General features: G+C 27.8%; 1 protein-coding gene across 1 annotated transcript in view; it reads left to right on the forward strand.

Moving 5' to 3' along the window:
- The first annotated feature begins 4,104 nt into the window (after positions 1–4,104).
- The window catches only part of LOC113389095 (cytochrome P450 4C1-like), a 58,135-nt gene continuing 38,432 nt past the window's right edge, over positions 4,105–23,807 (forward strand). The window contains exons 1-2 of the mRNA XM_026626154.1: positions 4,105–4,361; positions 4,678–4,902. The gene's annotated coding sequence lies outside the window, so the exon portion shown is untranslated. The remainder of the gene's footprint in view (positions 4,362–4,677; positions 4,903–23,807) is intronic.

Raw genomic sequence — 23,807 nt, forward strand, 5'->3', positions numbered from 1 at the left:
AATTCAGTTGATTTAGTTTTTTGTCGTTTATTTTAGTGTTATAGTATTTAGTTTATTAACTTCCCGTTATAGTAATGGGTCGAAAATGAAATTTTTGCATTTCTCGACGTTTTGAAGGTTTCTGAACTTTTTGGCATACCTCAGAAAAAATGGATGTACGTGTGTGTGTGTATGTATGTATGTATGAATACAAATTTTCGTTCACGTTTTCGGGCGTACGGATCAAGCAATTTGAATGGTTTAAAAAACATTCGATTCCTATTGATAAGGAGATGTGCTGATTAGTTTTTGGTAGAGGGAGGTCCAGCAGGTACGGAGATAACGAGCAAATAGTGCAGAAAATAGAAATCGAGTTTTTGAGAGAACGGAGTATCGGATTTGAATGATCTGAAAAACATTCAATTTGTAATGACGGAAGTGGTGATTAGTTTTTGGCAAAGGCAGGTTCAGCCATTTCGGAAATACAGAGCTAAATGTACAAAAAATGGCAGTTTTTGAGTGAACTAAGCTTGAATGATCTAAGAAACTTTCTGCTTGTATTGACAAAACAATTACTTTTGAGGATAAAAAATTATTAATTTTTTTTTATTTTACATAAAATATGTTTGTAATTTTGGATTTAAAAAATGTGAAAATGTCGCCAAGCTAAGCACAGTACAAGTGAAAGTGTCGCACAGAATTATTTGCAAATGCGTTTAGACTGTGACTATACGGGAGCACTTTTTCAATTGTGTGTAAATTAGGCAACTATTTTTTTTTTATTTAATTCGAAATGAAATGACGATTGTTAATGTTTTGGAGATAAATTGATTGATTTATGATTTACATTTGATTTGCTTTGATTTAACAAGATAGCAAAAATAATGAAAGTTACAGTATTTGTAATAATATAATTGAAAACGTTTAAAAATTTTCGAATATCTCATTACGGTGCGGGAAGTTCCAGCAATTTGCCTTAAGGCACTATGCCATACACTACTAGTTTAGTATTTTGATAATTAGCAATATGTAAAGTTAGGAAATTTCTAAGACAACATAAATCGTTCAATCTGAATATTTGATGTACATACTCTAGTATAAGCTAGATTGCTTTTTAAAATTTTGACAAAACTGTTGTATACAGCTATACAATCAATTTGAAATAAAAGTTGTTGTAACGTTTTTCTCGTAATAGACCAGTATTTAGCAATGTGTGAATTTTGGACATTTTCTAACATTTCTTTGAATATCTCGGAATTTTTTCTGCGGCCACTATGTTTTATATACTTCAGTAAAAACTAAATAAATTTTACTAAAACCTGGTATAACCTTTTATTTACACTTACATATTAAAATTTTGAATGATTCGTAGTTAAAATGCTGACTCTAGGGCCTTGAACACTTGCAATGAATGGTCTTAGAACATTTTTTACATTTCTTCAAATAACTTTTGATTTTCATTTTGGACTTTTTAACTTCCCGTAGGGTAAGTTATTGTAATGGGCCGATAATCGGAATTGAAAATTTTTACATTTCTCGACGTTTTGAAGGTTTCTGAACGTTTTGGCATACCTCAGAAATGGTATGGATACAAATTTCCAGTTGCGTTTTCGGGCGCACGGATCAACCGATTTGAATGGTTCAAAAAACATTCGATTCCTATTGATAGGGAAAAGAGCTGATTAGTTTTTGGCAAAGGCAGGCCCAGCCATTTCGAAGATACGGAGCTAAATATGTAAAAAATGGCAGTTTTTGAGAAAAATAAGCGTCCGATTTAAATGATTCAAAGAACTTTCTGCTTGTCTTAATAAAATAATTGATTTTGGAAAAAAAAATTTGTTTCAACTTTTTTTTTTTAAATTTTTTGTATATCAAAAATAATTCAGATTTTATTTTTAATTCTGACTAGAGTTCTAATATACTTTAGAAATAATTTCAACTTTGCAATTCAGTTTATGTAATTCTTATAAATATTAGACGACAATATTACAATATTAATAATAATCTATTTGAAAACATTCAGTATTCTTCGGACATTTATGGTACGGGAAGTTCCAGCAATTTGCTTTAAGGCACGATGCCATAATTGCCTCAAGACAGAATTCCACTTACAGCTAGTTAATTTTTTTACATAAGCAAAAAGTAGATAAAATTTATTAAAAGCTAGTTGAAATTGTTTTTTGCACTTGGATATTGAAATTTTGTATAATTCGTAGTTGAAATGTGAACTTACAAGTTGCAATAAGCCTCACTTTGCTTTGGCTAGTGATTATATGGGGTCCGTTATAGTGTGTTAATTAATAAATATGATTATTTATTTATTTATTTATTTATTTATTTATTTATACGCCAATCGGCTTTATAATATAGTATGCTAATTCAAAACTTGTATATTTATATATATGACACATGATTATGAGACTTATTATTTTATTACTGTTTCAGAATCGAGGAATATACATGTTCAGGCTCGACGAAGATCGTGTGATTGATGCAACATTATGTGGGGGCCTTGCCCGATACATCAACCACTCCTGCAACCCCAATTGTGTGGCAGAAATTGTTGAAGTCGACAGAGAAGTCAGGATTATTATATTTGCTAAGAGGCGGATTAACAGGGGAGAAGAGGTAATATCAATAGTCTTTTGTTTTCAGGAATTCTTTTGCAGTTACTTGATTAGTATCAAGTGTGGTTTAAATGATATTGCATTAATTATTTTATTGTCTCATGTATTGAAACTTTATAATTCTTTTACAGTTGGCTTACGATTATAAATTCGATATTGAAGACGACGCCCACAAAATTTCATGTATGTGTGGGGCTCCAAATTGTAAAAAATGGATGAATTAAGAAAACCAAAAATAACAACATCCATCGTAACAAAAAGTGGTGAGTAGTAGTTGAATAGATAACAAAAAAACATTAGAAAAATGAAGATTATTTTTAAAGAGCTTAAAAGATTTTATATATTAAAACTTATTATAATAAATTTTTAGTGTAAATATTATAAATGACTAAATGTGTATAATTTAATAGACCTTGTGTGCAATTTAAAAAACTATTTTACTTAAATATGTATAAATATACATACAAAATATCACTAAATATGTTTGTATATATTGTTAAAATCATGATTTATGCAATTTTAAATATTTAGACTAAATCGAAAGATTTTAAATTAATTTAATTACTATATATACTAACTGATGAATAATGTATACAATATATATTACATATATTGATAATTTTAATATATTAATTTTACATTTAAGTTTTACATATTATTTTAATTTGCGAAGACTGTTATTTGATATAATTTAACTTTTTATCTAGTTTTGCATACTAGAAATTATAATTAAAATGTTTTATTTCATTTTTAGTTCATTTTTAAGGAAATAATTATATGATTATAAGTATGTTAAGTTTTAATTTGATTTTAGTTTTAAAACATTCCTTATAGTGGATAATAAAGAAGGATTTGTTGTAAAAATAAAAGTGATGTATATATGAACATGTATATAAATAGATTTTAAGTATGCTTATTATACAAATCGTACAAATCAGTTATTTTATACACAAATATTGTAATAAATTGCTTTACGAATGCTAATAAGAGAAAATTGTTGTATTAGTTATTGAATTTTATTTTTATATTTGCTAATCTTTTTCAGCTAATGGAAAGTTATATATATATATATCTTGAAAATTTAAGAAATTCTGTTTGCAATTCTTATTGTAACTTAATAATTTCCAAAATTCAAATTTAGAACTTATTCTGAAATTCAGGATAGTCGCCTTAGTTTGTATGGAAATTGGATATATAAATGTATATATTGATTTATACATAATTATATATTGCCTAACTGGCTTAGTTTATATAGGAAATGGATATATAATTGTATATACTGATTTATATATGATTATATATGGCCCAACTCTGTAGTTAATGTGGGATTTGGATATATAAATATATATATTGATTTATACATGATTATATATTGCATAACTGTCTTGGTTTGTATGCGAGTTGGATATATAAATGTATATATATTGATTTTTTCATAATTTTCGAAAATTTACTTCAGTTTAAAATCCTGCCGCATTTTCAATAAGTGTAGCGCATGCAGCGCCTCTATGCAAAATTGTTCCTAGTTTGTCAATATCCACCGAGCGCATCACACAGTTATTTGCAAAAAGGGACAGTTTTATTAATAATTATAATTATAATGCTTTTCAGTGTTTCTTTATATTACACATATGTAATATTTAATGTGCCAAGCATGGTTATAATTCGTTATTATGTGTTGACAAGTATTATAGCCTTCAATTGCGCAGTAAAAAGAATTGTGAAGTTTTGCCGGCCGCCATTACACATTTCATGGTATTTAAAATGCTATTTAATTTTTTCGTAGTAATATAAATATCTCTGTGTATCGAAGTTTCATTATATCTTTACATATATAAATGACATTCGAAAATAATCTTTTTTTGCGGGTATAATTTTGAGGTTAGGATTTTCATTACATTTTTTTCATTATCCAAAAAATTAGTACGATTTGTTATCAATTATTATTTCTTCAATTCTGGATACGCTACTCAATACTTGGAACGTAATACAAATATCTTTCTATATCGAATTTAAAAAAAAATCATAGTCCATTATTATTTCTAGGTTAAAATTCTTATATTTCTTACAGGTATACCAATGGGGTCTCCCGATACAAGCCAGAATATTAAATGAGCACCTGTAGTTGCCATCACGCTGGCCCAGTAGATACAGTAGTTGCTGTTAAAGTACTTCATCAAATCCCATATTGGTTTCAATGGCAGTTTTGTAGTTGGTGTGTGGTGCTCTCGGCAGTCTTCTAGAGCATTCGAGGCTGTTATTACAAGAGGTTTGTCTGTGACTTGCAGCTGTAAAGGTCAGTGGGTAGATGTAATTTATTAGAAATATTTACTTCTAGATAAAAGATAAATTTCATGCAAGGCGGCAATGGTTTGATGACAAACTTATACTTTATTATTTATTGAAAGATATGTTACATGTTTATCTATCTTAACAAGCTATTAAAAAGCAATTAGAGTTACACAATGTTTTCCTTAAATCAACGTTCTTGAATTGAGTTTTTCGATATGCCATTTTGGACTTCTTATAACTGAATCATTAACATGATAATTAAATAGTTTTGTTCTGATACACTAAAGATTTTATTGCTGGCTTTTTTTTAGTAATATATTGTAAGAACTTGAATTGAATGTGTAATGTGTTATTATCGGACAAAAGTTTAGAACATATTATATAGTTATTGCTGTTGTTGACAAAGATTGTTCTAAGAATCTTGTCTTTCATTATGAAGACTAATCTGAATAATGGAGTTTCTATAATAGATCTTTTTTTATAGATTGTTACATTTTTTCTTCACATATAGTTTCCTTCTGTTCCACTTGATAATGTGCCAAATCAGTGGTGGCTATTTGACGTTTTTCATCCTGCAAATATTCATATCAATGGATATTTCGAATAGACCACGTTTTGGATCATTTTGACAGCTTCTGGGGTATCCATCATTATTGATTTAAATTATTATTATTCATATCAATGGGTCATTCGAATAGACCACGTTTTGGATCATTTTCACAGCTTCTGGGGTCTCCATCATATTGATTTAAATTACTATTCATATCAATGGGTCATTCGAATAGACCACGTTTTGGGTCATTTTTACAGCTTCTGGGGTCTCCATCATATTGATTTAAATTATTATTATTCATATCAATGGGTCATTCGAATAGACCACGTTTTGGATCATTTTTACAGCTTCTGGGGTCTCCATCGTAATGATTTAAATTATGCTTTACTAAAATATTCAGTAAATAAATTGGTACAAACTGGCTGATGAATTTTTAAACTTGTATTACAAATTTGCTAGTTATCACTATTAGGGATTTACTTGAAATCAACCGTCACTATTTCTTTTTAATTTTACAACCTAATTAATTAGGTTGAACTTATAGTAATTATTATTTTATGCCTCGATTTATTAGTTTATTGATTCTGCAACTATAAATGTTGTTTATTCAGTATTTTTTGTATTTCACATTCTAAGACTTAAAATTTTAAATATTTAGAGCTGTTTAATTTCTACCAATGAATTTGTAAGTGATTGATGTAGTCATGAAATTGTAAATTTGTCTTTATAGGAAGAATTATTAGCTTTCCGAAGTTAATAAGGAATGTTTTTACCAGCAAGTCGGATTTGCTAATTTTATGTTTAAGGTCATTCTGAATCGTTTGACCTCAAAATTGGGCAAAGTATATTAACTTGTTAGTGATGAAAACACTAGATATGTGTCATGTATAGTATATAGATATGCAAATGCACTTAAACCTGCTTTGACATATTCTGGGAGATTTTTTTTATGGCTGAAAATAATAAATAGTATTAAATTAAACAACGAAACATAAAATTCTGGACAAATCAAAAATAAAATTTCTTATTTTCGTTAGTCAATTTACATATTCAGATATATAATTTATTTTTTTTCAATTCAGTTGAACATTAAAAATTTGAATTTTAATTTCATAGACACTTATAATTTATTATATATATATATATATATATATATATAATATATATATATATATATATATTCTCATAGGAATCTCATACATTCATAAAATTTGTTGGCACACATTAAGTAACACATTTTAAAAGTATTTAACATTTATTCTTATTAATTGGCTGACTAGATTGTTTTAAATTTTTGGAAATTTGGTATCAGATCAGAACAGTACTCGGATAGTTAAAATTTTATTTGCAATATTATTAGTAATACCCCGTTTAACGCTGTTTCGGTTTAGCTTTTTTAGCTTAAGGATTCTCCAATAAATAGTGGAAATAGCAATTTTTCAAAAATAATTCATAATTTACATTTTAAGTACAATATCAGGAAATTTGGTATTTGTTTTTAAAATGTTTTTTAAATGTTTGTTTTTAAATGTATCAGGGAAAAATTTATGTAAAAATCAAGTATCAGGCCAAAAGGAACGTCCTGGAGAGCTCTTTCAAAACGTTAATATTATATATTGCAATTTTTAGACAATTTTATAATACAAGTTTTAGCAACAATATTAATAAATTTCGTGTTTCATATTATAATAATCATTTCTAAGAAAAATATTCTGGGACAAATCAAGTTTTGAGTGAACAATATAAAATCATCTTTAATTTACGTTTTTGCATTAGTATTAGCAATTTTAGTATGCTAGAAAAATATCTCAAAAATCAAATGTTAATTTTAAAAGGTACGTCCTGAAGAGCTTTTTGAGATCGTTCCTATAAGCCCATTATTTACACGTTCAGATTTGCTATGTCTCGTTTAGCGCTGTTTTGCTTTACGCTCGCCGCGTTAAACGAGGTACTGTATTTGGATAAGAATTTTGCACAGTTTTAACAATAAATAAATAAATTCACTATTTTTTAGCACTCTTCTGACCTGAATCGTTATTTAGCACAAGTCAACATATTGGCAATTTGTTCATATGTCATTTTTGTAGAATCAAAATCATTCCATATTTTTCGAAAATCTTGTCCGGGTTCCAAATCGGTCGTCCTGGTTGAGAATCTGGTTTCGAATTGAGAAGAAATCAGAAATCTCAGGATCTCTTCCCAGTCTCATGAAACTGTCGTTGTTTATATGACGAGTAGGTTTGAGTGAGAGATCGTTTTGATTTTTCTGGAAAAAATATATATATAAAAAATACTTTTGTTTTTCATATTTTTTATCTTACCCCGTAGAAAGGTACACTGACGACTTCCTCGTTCTGTTTGGATTCAGTACTTTCATTTTCTGCAATTTTACCAGTTTTATCGCTTTTATCCAAATTTTCGACAGGGTTCTCGACTTCGGCATCTTTATGCCTCAGAAGGACCAAGTATTTGTCTTTGGGGTACAGACTTCTACCAAATCTGAAAACGATATAACAAAACTACATCATCCATTATTTTTTCTAACAGATTTTGTGCAAATTCAAAATTAATTGGTGTGACTACGTTTGTACAAATTAGATTTAGATTTTACCTGATAAATCCTGCAGTGTGTCCTGGATCGTTTCTTCCAAATCGCATCAAGCTTTGTGTTCTCATATCACGCTAAAAATATCAATAAAATCATCAGTGTTAAATTCGTTATCTTCTTATATATAAAAATGAATCGCAAAATGTGTTGGTAAGCGCATAACTCAACAACACCTGGACCAATTTGGACAATTCTTTTTATATATTTGTTTATGTCCAAAGATGGGAGAAAAAATCGAATAATTGCCAGAAAACCCCTAAAAACAGCCCTTTTCTTTTTCTCATACAAACGTTTTCTAACTAAAATCAATAGTAGAATCAATTTGAGCTTTATTGCTATTATATAAAGTTCATATTAAATTACAAGCACTCACTGTATACTCCTTCTAAACGATTATGCAAATTTTGATAAATCTTTCTGAAGTTTGTTAAGGAAATTTTCTAGGATGTATGTGATTATAAAGTATTGGGATGTTGTGCAATATTATAGGAATAAATGGAAAAAATTGCAAAAAACGAAACCAAAAATTTCAATTTACTTATGAGCCTAGACAACATTCGAATATGTATAATAAATTTATGATTATGAATAAGAAAAATGAAATGTCTACATTATTATTGCCAAAAAGCAGCTGAGATGTGCCAGAAATTAAAATAATATAAAATACAGTATATGTATGGCAGATTGAATGATACACATATGAACAGGATATGACAAACTAATTCACTTAAAATATGAAATTAAGTATTAATCAGGGCTGGACCTAACTTTAATTCGATGCATGCGAAAAATACGAGCGCACGCTTTAGGGGGCGCCAACACAAGATTCAGATATTAAATTTTCAATATAGTTTTTTTTTTTTCAATATATAATTTCTTTGCATCTTTTACTAATCTTTCCACAATATTTTTAAAATTCGTAAAAATTTCACTTTATAACAACAAATGGTAAAGTAAAGATGAATACATATAATTCGGTATCGATTAGGAGAAGTTTAAAATGCAATTTTGGATATCTTAAATAACAAAAAAAAAATTAATATGGTTATGGTTATGTTATACCGTTTAAAAGGTATAACATAAGGCTCATCATTTTATTTAAAGCAGTTCTACATTTAACATCGTTCATATTATAAATGTATCAAGTTGTCAAATATCTCCCTTCCGCTTTTTTATATATATACATATATAAAAAAGCGGAAGGGAGATATTTGACAACCTATTATATGCATTTTGGCGTGAAGAGTAATTTAAAAAACAATAATTATTATTTTTAGGTAAACGGTAAATATTAGTATATTATATTAAAAAATTTTAGACATGGGTACAGGACAACGTCTGTCGGGTCATCGAGTATTTAAATAAGAATGACTCAAACAATATTCAATTCTAAATGTCCCAAAAACGGCAGTTTTTGTGAGAATGGGGCATCCGATTTGAATGATTCAAAAAAACCTTTTGATCGTATTGACGAAGCGATTATTGTTGGGATTTTTTTTGTTACTTGATTTTAATGGCATAAAATTTTCCTTAAAAAAAAAAAAATCTTCAGTACAACTATCATTTATTTCTCGACTTACTTCAAAATGATCACTTCGTCCAAACCGCATCATATTTTGTGGAACTCTACTGGCACGCTGGAATTAATGATCAAGTCTTTATAATTATTTAATCGATATGTTATTAATTTTAATTAATTAACTAATTATAAAACTTACGTTCAAAGTATCGCTTCTGCCAAACCTCATCATGTTTTTATCTCTGGCATTGCGCTGAAAGGAAAGGGAAACAGATGTAAATTTAAAATTTTTATTAATTATATCAATTATTTACACTTGCCTTAAGGCTAAATGTCACTTTCATCAAGTTTTATTAATTTATTTCTTAAATTTCACTCACCTCTAAGAAATCGCTTCGTCCAAATCGCATCATATTTTGAGGTATCCTTTCGTCACGCTGAAAAATTGAAATTAAGAATTTATAATAGATATATATATATATATATATATATATATATATTTATTATAATTATTGTATTTGATAAACTATATTTTTTCATTGTATTTTTATTGAATAAATATAAGAAATGTAAAAACTTACATCTAAATATTTGTCTGCTCTGCCAAAACGCATCATGTTTTGCGCTCTACTTTCCCTCTGCAAATTATAAAATTATATATATATATATATATATATATATATACTATTATTATTATTATTAGTTTAGACAATCTCATTCTCTGAGAATTTCCTCCACATGCCTTTTATGTATGTAACGCAAAATAATATAAATAAATTGCTATTATATTTCCTACTTACATCTAAGGCGTCACTTCGACCAAAACGCATCATATTTTGAGCTCTGCCTTCCCTCTGAAAAATATAATTTATATTATACAATTTAATTATTATTGTATTACTGAGGAGTTAAATTTATGCCTTCAAATTATTCAAATAAATGGCGATTTTATTTCCTACTTACATCGATGGTGTCACTTCGGCCAAAACGCATCATGTTTGGGTTTCTTCCTTGACGCTGAAATTTATATAAATATATTATTATTTTATTAACATTTATAATGGACATCTTATTATCAATCGTACAGCTTTCGCTTTGGATAATTGATTTTTACTCAGTTTTGATAATTTTATAGGCATGTATGAAATTAGGGACCAGTCAATGTAGTATTTAATAAATAAATAAATCTTATATATAAAAATAAATCGCAAAATGTGTTGGTAAGCGCATAACTCAACAACGTCTGGACCAATTTGGCCAATTCTTTTTTAAAATGTTTGTTTATGTCTAAAGATGGGAGAAAAAAATCGAATAATTGTCGGAAAAAGCCTAAAAACAGCCCTTTTCTTTTTCACATACAAACGTTTTCTAACTAAAACGTAGAATCATTTTGAGCTTTATTGCTATTATATAAAATTCATATTAAATTACAAGCACTCACTGTATACTCCTTCTAAACGATTATTCGGATTTTGATGAATTTTTCTGAAGTTTGTTAAGGAAATTGTCTAGAGTGATTATAAAGTACTGGGATGTATGTGCAATATTGTACAAATAAATGGAAAAAATTGCAAAAAACGACATGTCATTGTTTGCATTGAAAACAAATGAAAATTACATCTGCCAAAAATTTCGATTTACTAATGAAGCTAGACAATATTACAATATGTATAATAAAATTATGATTATGAATAAGAAAAATGAAATGTTTACATTATTTCCAAAAAACAGCTGAGATGTGCCAGAAATTAAAATAAAATAAAATACAGTATATGTATGGCAGATTGAATGATACACATATGAACAGGATATGACAAATTAATTCACTTAAAATATGAAATTAAGTATTAATCAGGGCCGGTCCTACCTTTAATACGATGAATGCAAAAAATACGAGCGCACGCCTTAGGGGGCGCCAACACAAGATTCGAATATTAAATTTTCAATATAGTTTTTTTTTCAACATATAATTTCTTTGTATCTTTTACTAATCTTTCCATAATATTTTTAAAATTTATAAAAATTTTACTTTATAACGACAAATGGGAAAGTAAAGATGAATGCATACAATTCGGTCCTCACGATATCGATTAGGAGAAGTTTAAGATGCAATTTCGGATATATTAAATAATAAAAAATTAAATTAATTTAATCCAACATGAAGTACCAGTGTTATGTTATGGTTATTGTTATGCTATACCGTTTAAAAGATTTTAGTTTCCAATATTAGTGTGGGAATTGAGACTTATTTTATTTAAAGCAGTTCTACATTTAACATTGCTCATATTATAAAAACATAAATTATTATTTTTAGGTAAACGGTAAATATTAGTACATTATATTAAAAAATTTAGACATGGGTACAGGACAACATCTGTCGGGTCATCTAGTAAAAAAATAAAAGTAATGGATAAATGATTTTTACTTAGTTTTGATAATTTTATAGGCATGTATGAAATTAGAGACCGGTCAATGTAGTATTTACTAAATAAATAAATAAAAATCAGTAATTTTTAAATTATAATACTTACATCCAATGAGTCACTTCTTCCAAATCGCATCATATTTGGATTTCTGCTTTCACGCTAAAATATTAATAAATTTTTTATTAAATCAACTGTTATTAATAAATTCTATAAAAATCCAAGGTTTGTACTTATTAATAATTTTTAACTTCCCGTAGAGTAAGTTATAGTAATCGCAAAAAAATCTAAAATGACAATTTTTATATATCTTTACGTTTCAAAATCTTCTGAACATTTTGGCATACCTTAGAAAAAATTGATGTATGTATGTGCGTGTGTTCGGATACAAATTATTGTCGACGATTTCGGGAACACCGATCAACCGATTTGAATAATTCAAAAAACATTCGATTGTTGTTGATAAGGAGACGTGCTGATTAGTTTTTGGCGAAGGCAGATCTAGCCGTTTCGAAGATACGGGGCAAAAAGTGCCAAAAACGGTAACTCATTTTTTAAGAGAACGGAGTGTCCGATTTGAATAATTCAAAAAATATTTTACTTGTATTAACAAGATGAGGAATTGATCAAATTTTCATGAAGGCAGGTTTAGCGGTTTCGGAGATCTAGTAAAAAAAGTGAAAAGAAGTGCCATTTGGCGGTCAAAAACGATCATTAGACATATGCACATGAAATTATCAGATATTTTATAGAGATTTTAACAATAATTATAAATTTAATAATAACAATAAGTATAATTCTTGTTTACATTCCTATGGGTTCCGTACCAATGTTTATCCGTTAGACGGCGACGCGGCGCTTACGCGCTTCGATATTTCGTCCCTATGCAGTTAAAGCAGTACGCTTGCTTTGAAAAAAGTTCAGAATTTCCTAAATATTCAAAAAAAATTCAAAATTTCCTAAATTTTGTCAAAAATTTATAGCTTCTCAAAAATCTAATTTTTTCAGAGTAATTTTTTTTCAAAAATGTTAATCTTTTTTAAAAAAAAAATAGTTTTTGGTACGGGAATGTCCAGCAATTTGCCTTAAGGCACTGTGCACTAGTTTAATAATTTGGTTCAACTTACTTCATGATCACTTCTTCCTAGTCGTAGAAATCCAGAGTTGCCTCCGCCTCGTATTTCTCTAAAAATGAAATATTTTTTTTATAAATTTAAAAAATTACTGGAAATATAGATATCAAAACAAGTTCTTAATCTATTTTGTTGTTATGCGTTTATATTGTAAGAATTGCATGGTTACTTATTTTGAATTTGGATTGGATCATCTCCTCACCTTGGCAAATCATAAAAATCATCTTCCACTCCATCTTCAAATCTATCATCAGTGTTTTCATTCAGCAAAACATCATACATATCAGATTTATCCATGAAATTCTTATGACCATAGTTGCTATTCAACAGTTTTCGTATCAAATCAATTTTTGATTTGGAACTCTGGTCTGGACCTTTGCCAGAATTTCTGCCAAATCTCATAAAGTTCTTGTCCAGGAGCATACTTCGCCTTCTGGCTTCGATTTCGTCGATAATTTCATTGGAATTGTCGTATCGACGCTCCTTGGAATTGGATTCGCGTTTTTCGACGATTTTGGTAAAAGTTGATGGACTTTTGGACGTCTTGTTTTGGGTAAAATATGTTGCCTTCAACTTGCCATCAGCCTGTTGATGAATCTCACTTCTGGAAGTTTTATCCACATCGAAATCTGGTCCTCTAGACGTCTTGTTTTGGGTGAAATTTGTTTCACTATCACGTTTTTGCAAATTTGTCTGATGGTTCTGATAATCGAAATCGATGTCGAAATTTGAATCTATTTCATTTGAATTTTTATCATTGCTGGTAAAATTTTCTGGTGTACTATTAATTGTGTTTGCGGCTTGCAAAATAATTAGAAATGATGCAAATGCGTAGCAGTTTGCAGAAACCATCTGTAGGAGAGAATTATTATTTTTTAAATGAAAAGAAAGTTTGTTGGTGGGTTGCAAATGTTAAGTTAGACACCAGGGAAAACTTTTAATAAAGGGAAATTTTTAATAAGTGTAACTGCAGTTGAAAATTATTAGATTATGAAATATGTAGACACCTAAATAACGCACAAGCTTATGTATATTCAAAAGAAAGTCTTTTTTTAAGAGAAAGATAAGAAAAGAAAGAAAAATTTGGGGAAAAATGATAAAATCATTTTTATATATTATATATATTATATATATATATATATATATATATATATATATATTAGTTTAAAATTGATAAGCTTTAAACTACATATAGAACATATAGAAATATTATTTATAATATTTTACAGAATACTGACATAAGAATTTAATTAGGAACTATTGAAATTTTATAAATTTTCTGGAATAATTCTAGGACTGTGAAAAATTCAGTGCATTTAGGGAAAATTTTTGAAAATAGAGTACATTTGCAAAAATATTTTGTATGACTTTTTTATTTATTTATATATGAAGTAAATTTTTATTATACGAGTATAAGCATATATTTTCAATAATTATTAAAGATTTTTCTTAATTAACTTTCTGTAGGGTAAGTTATTGTAATGGGCCGAAAATTGAAATTGAAATTTTTTACATTTCTCGACGTTTTGAAGGTTTCTGAACGTTTTGGCATACCTCAGAAAAATGGATGTGTGTATTTGTGTATGTATGGATACAAGTTTCCAGTCACGTTTTCGGGCGCACGGATCAACCGATTCGAATGGTTCAAAAAACATTCCAATCCTGTTGATAGGGAGATGTGGTGATTAGTTTTTGGCAAAGGCAGGTCTAGCCATTTCGGAGATATGGAGCAAAGAGTGCAGAAAATTGAATTTGAGTTTTGAGAGAACGGAGCATCCGATTTGAACGATCCAAAAAACATTCAATTCGTAATGAAGGGGAGAAGTGGTGATTAGTTTTTGGCAAAGGCAGGTCCAGCGGTTTCGGAGATACGGAGCTAAATGTGCAAAAAATGCCATTTTTTGAGAGAACTAAGCGTCCAATTTAAATGATTCAAACAACTTCTGCTTGTTTTAACAAAATAATTGTTTTTGAAAAAAAAAAATTGTTTAAATTTTTGTTTTCAAAAAATATTTTTTTTGTATATAGAAAATAATTCTGATTTTAATTGTAATTTTGACTTAAGTTCTAATACACTTCAAACAAATATTTTCAACTTTGCAATTCAGTTCTTTTAATTCTTATAAATATTGTAACATTATCTAATATTTATAATAATCTATTTGAAAACATTCAGTATTTCTCGATCATTTCCTTACGGTACGGGAAGTTCTAGCAATTTGCCTTAAGGCACGATGCCATACACATCACTAGTTCTTAATTTTATCTATAATCCAATATACGCAAAGTATATGAAAATGCACAATTTTTTTAAAAAAATTTATAGAATATACAAAAAATATATAAATGCACAAAATTTTCTAAAATTTCTCCATAAATGATAAAACTTACTTAAAATTTGTGAAATTTTACTATATTTTCCCAATTTTTTGTTTTTGAAAATACAAATATAGATAATAATAGAATAAAATGAAAATTATAATTAATGTATTAATAACTTATTATATTAATCATTAATTAATTAAAATTATTATATTAATTATTTTATTTGTAATAAAAAGAACGTTATTTTTGTAAAAAAAAATCTTACATCAAGTTGTAAGTGCTTTTCTGGAACTTTAACTCCTTTAATTATTTATATTTATTTTTTATTCAATTTTAAAATTTGATTATAAGTCAATTTTACTTATATATTAACTACAAAAAAATTATATATTAATTATGGATAGAAAAAAAGTTGAGTTATTTAAAATAAAATTAAAGGAAAATTATGATACCTGTCTTAATTTAACTTATTTTGTATACATATAATATATAATAACAATATTTTGTTAATCAATTTTTGTACTAATTAATACAATATTAATTTGCGTTGTTTTTTGTTTGCTAATTATTACAAATAAATGCTCAAACAGTTAATAATCAAATTAAATCCATTTTTAGGGTTGCTGTACTATATATAGTACATAGATTTTTTGTTGATTTGGTAAATTGTTAATTTATAGTTAGATATAAAGACTTACCTTGCTAACATAAATATAAAAACTATTTGTTGTAACAAATTTTATAAAACTTGATTTTTTCTAATCACTTTGTAACACGTTAAGAAAAATAATCTAAGTCTGTGATTTTCGCAAACTTGATTAATAATAATATGTAATAAAATTTAATTTAATAATTTTATTATCTCGGCCTTCGTACAACGCGTCCTTTATCCATCTTATTTTTCCCACGACCAACACTGGTTTTATTATTAATAATTAAAAATTAATTATTACTTAAGTTTAATTTTCGATTTTCGGGTTTGTTCTTAAGATGTTGAACCGTCTGAGACCAATTTCCGACTGATTATGAAATTTGTACATGGACTACCCTCTCATATATATAAAATATCAAGGGATGATGATGTGCGCAGATAAACGCAGGGTTGGCGGTTGGTGGTTGGTATCGGTGTGGGGGTCAGTGACGAACTTGTGGGTCGGTGGGGCCCGGGTAAATGACTCTATTGTCGCTATTTAAGGGGCACACCCTAGTGTGAAATTTTCAAAAAATCGAATTTTCAATTTTACCATATTTCGATAGGTTATACCTTTGAAAATAACATGCCAAAATTTTAAATCGATATCTTAAATAGTTTTTGAGTTTGTCATTTAAAGAGTATATATGTAGAATATAGTATAACGATCATTTTATCTTTAAACGCGTTTTTCTCGAAACGGCATTTTCCAAATTACTCAAAATTACGATTACTCAAAAACAAATGATCCGACTACTATCAATTTTACATGTTATATATATATATATATATATATATATATATATATATATATAAATCCGTAAAATGAACTATCGATTTTTTGATCGGATCAAAAATCGAATTTTGGCAGTCCAAAAACGACCAAAATTTTGGGTAAAATTCGATTTTTTTTTAAAACGCCGCCATTTTGTCAATTTTTGTTTATTTTTATTATCGTAGGTCATTTTACAGACAATATTATCAAGTTTAACGAGATTTTTTTTTTAAGTTTTATCCACGTCTTTTGTGTCATCCGGGTCCTTTTTTTCGCGCCGTTGGAGATCGATGATAACTTATATAATATTTAATTTTTTTCTTCAAAAATTTTACTATGTATTCTTAAAACATGTGTAACTATATTTTTAAAATTTTGAAATGATTGATACAGTATTTTCGTTGATATAAATTGCCAAAAATCGCCTTTTTTAGGCGGTTACACTAGTTGTGCCCTTTAAGACTGAGTAGTTCGTGTAAGATTACTTCTATAGATGTTTTTTTTTACTTTACGAAAAGGAAGTTTATTATTTAATATTTCTTGACGTTTTAAGCAATTTTTAATCGAATGAGATCAAATTTGGAAAACGTATGTGTGTGTATGCGACCTTATTTTTTAATCTTCTCAAAAGCGGCTGAACCTATTTAAAAAATTTGATAGTCATTCGATGTATCTCGTTGAGGAGAGAAAACTGTTTGAAAAATATTATTTGGGAATGATACCGATTAGTTTTTGGCTAAGTTAAAAAAAACAAAAATTCTGACCCCTTTTTGAAAATTCATGTACTATTCCTATAAATACTTCTAAATCACTCATAAATTAATATACGTGTATTGCTTTACACGATTTTGAAGGTGAAAGACTATTCTATGTGTCATTCAGTTGAAAATAATGCAAAGGATTGAATGAATACAGTATTAACAAAATTATTCATTACGTCACTCAATAAGTCCATAGGATAATAAATAGATGATGTAGCTATGTATAGTCTATTATATAAAAATAAGTCGGGTTTTCCTTCCTGACGATATAACTCCAGAACGCACGAACCGATTTCGACGATTTGGCATTTGTTGGAAAAGTCTCGGACTCCGTGAGGTTTATAGCAAAGAAAATTGAAGAAGAAAAAATCCAGAAAAGCGAAAAAATCGTTTTTTACGTGCACCTTCATCTCTGATACTTAGCATGTACAACAAACTAATATTTTCTGTTTGACTGCTACTCATTTGTTTGACAGCTACTCATTGTTCTCTGGTCAGTTAATTTCGTGTGACAAACCGGCATTGTGTTCACTGTGAAATTGTTCAAAAAAAGTAAAAACTAGCTGTAAGTGGAATTCTGTCTTAAGGCAATTAGGGCATCGTGCCTTAAGGCAAATTGCTGGAACTTCCCGTACCAAAAATTATTATTTTTTTTTAAAACGATTAACATTTTTGAAAAAAAATTACTTTGAAAAAATAAGATTTTTGAGAAACTATAAATTGGACAAAAAATTAGTTTTTTTTTGGAAAAAAAATTTTTTTAAAAAAAAATTTCTTTTTTTAAAAAATTTTTTTTTTAAAAAAATTTTTTTTTTTTGAAAAAAAATTTTTTTTTCTTTATTTTGACATGTTGTGGAAGATCTGAACTTTTTTTTCAAAGCAATCGTACTGCTTTAACTACATAGGGACAAAATATAAAGCGCGTAAGCGCCGCGTCGCTGTCTAACGCATAAGCATTGGTACGGAACCGATAGGAATGTTAACAAAATGTATACTTATTGTTAAAATCTCTATAAAATGTCTGATAATTTGATGTGCATATGTCTAATGATCATTTTTGACCGCCAAATGGCTCATTTTTTTACTTTTTCGTCTATATCTCCGAAACCGCTGGACCTACCTTCATGAAAGTTGTATCGATTCTTCATCTTGTCAATACAAATAAAATGTTTTTTGAATTATTAAAATTGGATGCTCCGTTCTCTTAAAAGCTGAGTTACCGTTTTCGGAACTTTTTGCCCCGTATCTTCGGAACGGCTTGACCTGCCTTTGCCAAAAACTAATCAGCACGTCTCCTTATCAATACGGATCGAATGTTTTTCGAATTATTCAAATCGGTTGATCCGTGTTCCCGAAATCGTCGACGAAAATTTGTATCCGCACATACATACACACACATACATACATACACACACACATACACACACACACACATACATCCATTTTTTCTAAGGTATGCCAAAATGTTCAGAAACCTCTGAAACGTAAAGATATATAAAAATTTTCATTTTCGATTTTTTTGCGATTACTATAACTTGCCCTACGGGAAGTTAAAAAGTTATTCGTTTCAATTGGACACCATCAAATCACGTGTATTGTGCAAATGTTTATTCAATTTCAACAGCAGGCCATTTTTTTTTCTTCACCTTTTAATCACCAAACGAAATGTTACATAGAATGAAACCATCTGGTGGTGAAACGGAGTTCGCTCGGTTTGCTAGTCATCTATATGATTTGTAGGAAGCAACAACCTTAAGAAAATATATGTCGAAATTCCTTGACACTTGGACCATTAGTTTACAAGTTTCAGAAGTTCAAGTGACGCTACTTTTGAGTTTTTCTAAACGGTAAATCCAAAGCAATTTAGAGTTGATTGGGTTAGATATCATTGTTTTTTTGGGTAAAAATACCATCACAACCAAAGTATGGCTTGATAAGTGTTATCTGAACTGTTCTAAATCGAGGTAGATGGTAAAGAAGCTGTTTGGTGATTTTAATCCTGGCAATACAGACACTGATGCTGAACGTTCTGGAAGGCCAATTGAGGTGGTTACACCAGAAAATATCAAAAAAGTCCACCGAAACGTTTTGGAAAACCGAAAAATAGAACATGATAGACATATCGTTCAGGAATATTTGAATAGGAAGAACCTCTGTGCTAAATGGGTGCCGCGCAAACTCACTTTTGACCAAAAGCATAACAAGTTGATGATTCGTGAGAGTATTTAGGGCTGTTTAATCAAAATGAAACTGAGTTTTTGTATCAATATATCACCATGGATATGACCTGGCTTTACTACTACACTTCGGAGTCGAGTAGACAGTCATTTGAGTGGACTAGAGACAATGACGAGAAAAAATGCAACCAACCAGCTGGCAAGTTTATGGCGTCAGTTTGTTGAGATTCCCAAGAAATGATCTTCATCAACTACCTTGAGAAAGGCCAGATCATCAACAGTGATTATTGTATAACGTTATTGGAACATTTCAAGATAAAAATCTGAAAAACGGCCCCATTTGAAAAACAAAATCGTGCTGCTCCGGACAATGCACCAAGTCACAAATCCGTGAAAAGTAGTGGCAAAAAAAAACATAAATTGGGCTCCTTGCTCACTATATTTTTTGGATCTATTCCTAAGCGACCAAATCCTGTTCTCAGATCTCAAAAGGCTGCTCGCCCTGAAGAAATTTTTGCAAAATGATGATATGATAGCCAAATTTTGTGGCTAAGTACTGCAAAAAATGGTTTCGAAAAGTTCGAAGTTTGCTATAATCGGTAAAGAAAAGAAGAAAACTATATTGAATAAAATAAAAGTATTTTGCCAAAAAAATGGGGTTTTCTTAGTTATCCTACGGACTTCTTGAGTGAAGTAATATAAATTGAATTCAAACTAGTTGGTATTGGTATTTTGCCTTGAGGCAAGTTACATGAACTTTTTGATATGTGTAAATAATCGAATTAATCAATAAAGTTTTAGCTTTCATATTTATTAAAAACAATATAGATATTCCTAAACTATTTATTTAAATATACTGTAATGTATTTTAAAATCATTTATATATTTCAAATATATAAATAATACTTTTACATTTCATCCGCTTTAAATTAATGTAAATCAGAAATAAGGTAAAACAAAATTATTTTTGTTTTGCAAGCCATTATATATATATATATATATATATATATATATATATATAATTTCACGAAGTTACCTGTTTTACATATTATTCAAAAGGTTATTCCTTAAATGAAGACGAATCGGTACGAATTTGAAAATTAATATTTATGGAATGTTTTTATGCATTATTATTTTAACGAATATCGTTCTGGTTTTGTGGAAAAGCTAACCAGCAAACTTTTTTACTAATTATAATAAATTGTAATATGTATATATATATATATATATATATATATATATATAATTTTAAACAAATGCCTCATTTTGTTTCCAAAATGTTATTTTTTTGATTCATCATCTATATTTTTTTTACGTTTCGGGTATATGGGATATCTCTTTCCTCAGGAACCATTATAATTAAAATATAAATATTTTTTATACATAAAATTTCCCAAGGCAACTACGAATCAAGAAATCGCAATTTTCCTATAAACATTATGAATGAATAATTATATTTATTATCAATTATTCTAATTTTGAGAGATCAAGAAACCAAGGAAGGAATTAACATTTATATTATATGTATTCAAATTCTAAATCCAGCTTTGATTCCAATTTACAATATCTATAGAATTCAATAAAGTTCATCTAATTATCTAAGATTATCTCAGATATGGTATGATTGAGTAATTTGTAAGGTAGCTCCTACATATGTAATACCTATATACTATTAAATATCAATTACTATTAATTTATAAAAAATATTATAAAACGACATGCATATGTTTAAAATAAATAATTTATAGGCAATTTAGGACTCATTGCGTTATTTATTGAAATGAATTATATAATTTCATCAGCCAAACATTATACTGTATATTATTTTAATTTCTGCACATTTCAGCTGCTTTTCGGCAATAATAATGTAGATATTAGATTTTTCTTGTATAGTGAATTCTAGGGACATAATTTCACCTATATTCAAATTTCAAGGGAATTGACATTTCTAGCAGATGGCGGTCCAAATGCTTTCAATGTCAAACAATGATAAGTGTTTTTTTTGTAATTATTGCCATTTATTTCTACAATATTACATTAAATCTTAAAAATTTTCTTTGACAAACTCTAAAAAGAATTATCAAAATCCGAATAACCGTTTAGGAGGGGTATCAAATCATAAACCCTTACTAATAGAAGAATTTCTTATATAAGATTCTTATATCATCAATTCAATAATTTCCTTCTCAGTTTAGACATTTGTCTTTAATAATACATATCATTCATAACGTAATTTAGATTTATATTTCAATTAGTAATGAATTTTTAAAGATTAGTCAAATTTAGGTTTGATTAAGACGAACACATGTGACCTACAACGGATAAGGGATTAAAATAACCCTGTATATATATATATATATATATATATATATATATATATATATATATATATATAACTTAAAGAAAAAGCTACACAAAGTTTTTGGCAAGTATCCAAAATATTCTGTTGCGTCATTCATTCAAAAATGAAAGAACTCGTATGTATATATATATACATATAAAATTGAATGGAAAAGTTCAAGTACAGAATTTTATTGATAAAAGATTAAATTAAGAACTAGAATAGTTGAAAATACATACATATTCATATATAGCATTTTACATGATGAAATATATAAAAAAAAGAGTGCGCCTAAGGTTCACACGCGATTGAAGTAAAACTTTTTTGCTATTGTACGAAATGGCGTTTAAGTTAACAATACATACATCATACAACAATTTTGAATATTGTTTATTAGTAATATGGTAACACTTGTGATGCACACATTTATTGGTGTCGACCATTATACACATTTATATAATAATAAATTATATATTATATATTTTAATAACGTTAAAAATTTGTATAAAATTTAAAAACAATAATGAAATTAAAGTCATACCTCAAATGTGACATGATCGGTTTGTCATTGTAATTAGCATTTAAAAATGGCCCCTCATTAGAGAAATGAAGTAATTGCTGATTAATAAATTCTATAATATTCGTTCACACAGTGGATTATGTTAAACAACGCCTAAACAAATATTGTTTTCGCAACTTTACTCATCATGTAATAATTGTGTTTGAAGAACTTCATGTAATTAAAATTAACATACATTCATTGACTGCTGGTATTTTTTTTACTTTTTTGCTGGCGATATAATCTCATTCTTTGAACAGCTGTAATATCTGTCTTGCCTAAAAAATATTTTCCATTTTAATAACCTCAAAAATTTATAGAAACTACGAATAATATAGAAATTATTTTAATAAACTTACGTTTCTTACACGGCACAGATTTTTCATTTGCTTTATTATTTGCACTATAATTATTTATTGGGGACGGGATAAAATATTCTTCCAATCCAGATATTTTTTATTAACTCAAGATTTGTACTACTATTTAACCTTAAAATGTAATGACATGAAACACCGAAAAATGAACCGTTGCATTTGTACGGATTTACACTCTAGTCGCGCCTAAAGAAGTTTAACTTCAAAAAACTAAGTTAAATTTAATTTTCTTTAATAAATATTGCATACTTTTTGAGACACGATCTTCAGTGCATAAATGTACAAATGATTTCAAAAACATAAAATAACCATAAACAAAATAAATGTAAATTCAGTCTTGTTTTTAAAATATAATTAGATTTCGCAAAATTTAACTAGTTTTAATTAAAAACTAGCCATACTTATAAATTCTAATCATTCAAATTTTTTTTTTGATAAATTAAAATGAACTTCAAAATAATTACAGATCTAAAATCAATAATTACAAATAGTTACAAATGTGAATTATATTTTTGGAAAATTAAACTAAATTCAAAAATAGACACACTTTTGGAAAGGAATTATATACATTCTATTATTATTATTATTATTATTATTATCTTACTATTTCTATTATTGTTATTTTTTTTTGTTATATTTTATTATTTTCCTAGTATTATTTTATTATTCA

The sequence above is a fragment of the Ctenocephalides felis genome, unplaced genomic scaffold, assembly GCF_003426905.1.
Source record: "Ctenocephalides felis isolate EL2017-DRISC unplaced genomic scaffold, ASM342690v1 CF-g0.4_SCAFFOLD_03573, whole genome shotgun sequence".
NCBI lineage: Eukaryota > Metazoa > Arthropoda > Insecta > Siphonaptera > Pulicidae > Ctenocephalides > Ctenocephalides felis.